This window comes from Miniopterus schreibersii (genome assembly GCF_964146895.1).
Source record: "Miniopterus schreibersii genome assembly, chromosome: 7".
NCBI classification, from domain to species: Eukaryota; Metazoa; Chordata; class Mammalia; order Chiroptera; family Miniopteridae; genus Miniopterus; species Miniopterus schreibersii.
This window is the reverse complement of record NC_138108.1, coordinates 7021236-7025903: the sequence shown is the minus strand read 5'-3', so window position 1 is coordinate 7025903 and position 4668 is coordinate 7021236. Positions and strand designations below refer to the sequence as shown.

General features: G+C 37.4%; 1 long non-coding RNA gene across 1 annotated transcript; it reads left to right on the top strand.

Annotated features, from left to right (window-relative positions):
- Positions 1–1795: 1795 nt before the first annotated feature.
- Positions 1796–3836, top strand: LOC308559918. The gene is made up of 3 exons (XR_013999218.1): positions 1796–1988; positions 2460–2579; positions 3419–3836. It is a non-coding gene; the product is annotated as an uncharacterized lncRNA (long non-coding RNA).
- The last annotated feature ends 832 nt before the right edge of the window (positions 3837–4668 follow it).

Genomic DNA, 4668 nt, shown 5'->3' with positions numbered 1-4668 from the left:
ATCTGCAAGCATGTCTGTGTAAGGTCCGCTGTCATCTTGCCATTGACCTTGTTTTGTAACTGGTGCATCAGCCCCTTATTTGGTTCTGATGAGAACCAAACAAAGAGCACAGGCAAATGCCTTGATGATATTTGCTGTGTATTGTGAGCAGTTATATTGTAAGAACACAAGCATGGACGGTCCTAATAAACCCTAATGAACACAGAAAAAGGCTTCATGGCTCTATAAACAGTTTTTATATGTAAATGTCACATGAAAGGCAGTGGTATTAAAGATTTATGCCATGGGGTTGCCTGGAAAACATCACCCAAGCAGCACTGTTGTTCCTTCAGTAAGAGATATAGTGGCACTTACTGTTTGTTTAATCAGGGCCTCTCTTTCTTAGAACTCTATGCTGTCAAAATTGTTCTTTGTTCTTAGTGTGCATGTGTAGAATTTTATATAGAGAACTGGAGCCATTTTATTTCTTTTATAAAAAAAAAAAAAGCGAAAGGCAAGTAAGAGAAAATGTTAACAAAGTATACCTTTAGGTATTAGAAACACCAGTGTTTTTCATACAAAAAAAAGTACTTAGGTTCTACAGGTTACACCAAATTATCACCCATAAATAGCAAGACTCCAGAAGGCTCCATGAATTTATTTTTTGTCCTAATAGTAGCACTTAATGATTTTTAAAAATGTTTTTCATGAAATATTATTAAGACTTGTCCAGATCAAAAATAAACTACTTTCAGACAATACTACTACTTGAAAACAGCTCAGAACATCAAAGCTGCCAAACTTGGAATCTAACTCCGAACCTGTTTGAGTAGCACAGAGCAAAAACTCAATTCGCCATTTGTTACAGCAGTTCCTTCACTTTTCAGATGGGAATTCTAGGGAGAGGACTTAAACTACCCCAGAGAAATGCTATGGAAAGCCAATAAAGAAATTTTACACACAGAGGAAGGTGCCATGTACGTATAAACTATACAACAACTCTTTGAGGGTTAATTTAGATTTTTATTGCTTTAGTATTATTTGTCATTTTCATTATTGTTTTGCCAGTGAATAATGCCAAGAAATGGGGTTGTAGCATAAAAGTAATAGCTTTTTCATGTATGCATATTTCTTTCATCAATTCTACTGTTATTAACAGGGTGCCTACTCTAAGAATGTAATAATTATACATCAAAGGGAATTTTCAGACCAACTCTCTTTTTGTGCCATTAAATAGGTCAATTAGTGGACAATATTATTCATTCATGGAATCTGGCATTAGAGAGACCCAAAATAGATTGCTCTGTGCACAGTCTGCTTCTAAGATATGCTGGGATTCAAATATTACAAATCTCGTATGGTGATTGTTAGACATTCTCGGAGAAAGTGCCCTGACCTTATACCAGAATATGAACAAAGATCATGTTGAAACATGTAAATGTTTTAACATAAATTATAATATTTAAAATTTTTAATAAGAACCTTTTTTTTTCATGATTTTACAAAGTAAACAGACTTTTTAATCTAATGGACCAATTCATAATTATAATACTTAGTTCAATGGGGACTTGTAACTTCATAATTTATATTGTTTTTACAGTTCTGTAATCAACCTATGAATGTAGATAAAGTATGAGAAGCTTTAATTACATTTACAGAACAGAATGTACATGCTAAAAATATAAATAACGTAAAGGGAAAGTAGAGCTGGTGGAAGTCCGCTGTCAGAAGTGAAGAGGCTGGCGGACACACAGGGTGGGCCACGTAGGTCTACAGCTGTCAGTACGAGGAACTAAGTTTATTCTTGTGTTTTTATTAATTATTGTATTATTTTCCATACGAACAAGTGTACACCGACCTTTGCCGAACCCTGTCTTGGCGGCTAATTTTCTCAACTGACACAGTGAGGACCCAAAGGGTGCCACCTCTCAAAAGGCAGAGCCAGAAGCCTGCTGAGGTTCAAAGGCTCATTTGTTGAAAATTTACTTCCTGCAGACCTGACGTCCAGGGTAAAGCATCAGGAGGTGGGGCCTTTGGGAGGAGCTCAGGTCCCGAGGGTGGAACCGTCATGAACGGGATTAGCGGCCTATGAGAGGGACCCCAGGATGCCCCTCGCCCTTTCTGCCGTGTGAGGGTTCGAGGAGTCACAGCCTGCAGCCTGGAAGCGTGCTCTCGCCAGAACTCGACCATGGGGGTAGAGAGAGCTTGGACTTGCCAGCCTTCAGGACTGTGAGAAATAAATTTCTGCTGTTTACAAACCACCCAGTCTGCTGTATTTTGTTACAGCAGCCTGAACAGACTAGGACAAAGTATTAGCATAGTGCACACTTACCTAAGTTACCGTAAACTAAATATAGCATAACTTAAAATGGGTTAAAAAAGTGGGTGTAAGACAAATCTTTCAGCTCTAGGAGCAGAGATCAATATTGATATATTTGATGAAACACAGAGAAGTATAAATACATTTTTTGTGTTACCAGGAAGCTATCAGAAAACTAAAGCCCGAAGTGATTAATCCCGTCCTCATCTGACTTGATCTGTGAGTGACACTGACCGGGTGATAGCTCCCTCCTTGATATCTTGCCTCGCGTGGCTGCCAGGTTTCAGAGTTTTTCCTACTTAACTTCCTCCTGCTCACTCCTCCTTGACGTTTCTTCCACTTTAAACTTATAATGTGAAGGTGCCCCAGGACCACACTCGACCCCTCGGTAATAATGACAGTCCCTTGGCATAGGATAATCTGCCTATTTTTGTAACTTTGATTTTGAAAATTGAAATTAATTGTGATAATTTTAGCTAATAAAATTTTGTTAAGAACTTATGGCATGCAAGGCACTGTATTATATTCTTGGGCAGCGCTGTTCTTTCTAGAACATTCTATATCTGCACTATTTAATGTGGTAGCCACTAGCCTCATGTGGCTATTGAGTGCCTGAAATGTGGCTAGACTATAACTGATGAACTAAATTTTTAATTTCGTTTCATTTTCATTTTAATAGCCACATGTGGCTAGTGGCTACCATATTGGACAGTGTGTTCCTAGGAACCCAGCTATGAAAAGACATTTAATGGTGATCCTTGAGTTTTGGATTTTCCTTCAACAAGGAAATGATCCCATGAAAGATAAATAAGAAAGTTTTATAAAACAGAAAAAAAAAAAAGTCTCTATCACTGCTAAAAGTGGGCCAAGAGCATTAAACTGTATCAAAGATTTTGAAAATCTGTCCTAATTTTTATTGGTAAGAGAAAAAGAAGGGCAAATAAATGTTTTTCACTGTTAAAATTACATTGTTTTAATAGTATTAGCACATTAATCCCATGTTTAACTTCATAAATTTTGGTGGTTTGGGAAAAAAAGAGTTATGAAACGAACTAAAGAAAACCCAAGGCATAAAGGCTCATTTAGCCGACTTTAATTTTGTTCTTCCTTATTTTCCAGCATTCTCTTCAGTTTCAAAGATCTCACTGGAGGCGTTGTTATTTCATCTGTCTCTAATTCCGAGCTTCCTGCTCTGAGTTTGTTTTTCAGCATTTATCATATGCCTTGTGAAAGTCTCCCCACATCGCTGATACTTGCCTTTTATTATTGTTAACTTTTGTGTGTTCATAGTTCACTAATGGCAATGGTAATCTGTACTCATTTCTGGCAAGTAAAGGAACATTTCTGATATTTTATTCTAGCATATATCATTATATTAGAATTTCTATTTCTTCCTTGTGCGTTGTCTTTGCATATTTTTACATGATACATATCTAGGTCTCAGTTGCTTAGGCATTTTTAGTATATAAAAAGAAAAGTTCTTTGTTTAGAATTTTTAAACTGTTTGTGTTAAATAAATAAATGTCTGCTATACTTGTATGTTGTTAACTTGCCATCTATTTCATATTCCAAAAGCCACACCCACCACTATTTTCAAGACATGCCTCTCTCTCTAGACTTAATTGCTGGCAGTGGATTCGGGCTGCCATGGGCCACACCCTTAAGCTTTCTAACATCCAGCTGAAAGGGTGTTCTCGTTGCCATTTGATTTCTTTCAAGGGTTTTTTTAAAGGTGTTATAGCCCAGCCTTTGCTTTTGTTCCTTAAGCCTTGGAGACAAGCCTGGAAGGGAAGGCCAACTCTTGCTGGAGCACCTGAGCATTGCCTACCTGAGCTCTCAGGCTAGGTCTTTATTTAAGAATCTCTTAGTGAATGGAAAGGTGCTGTGAGAAACTTATTTTTTCCTAAACTGGCAAGTTCTGGTTCTCTATAGTCCCTCAACATTCTACTTCAAACCAGCTAGTTATTTTCTGAGCTCATCATATGTAGCTAAAAAAGACAGCTAATGCCAACATTCTAATAAAAACCATCTTGCCCAAGTCCACAAGTTCATTGGTTACATTGCTACCTTCCAGTCTACCACAGAAGATTGTTATACCAAGTGCTTCATGGTTATATAACATGAGTCACCATTTTTTCAGGCTTTTATGATAGTTTCTTCAACATTTTTCCAACCTACACTACCACCCAGCCCCACATGTTTTAGGTTTTCCTTGCAGCCAGGACAGCACTTATTAATACAAATTCCTGTATAGGTTTGCTATTGCTACAAACATGTTGCATAACAAACAGCTACAAAATCTCAGTGGTATGCAACCATAAACATTTATTTAGCTCACATATCTGTGGATTGGCTGAGGATCTGCTGAT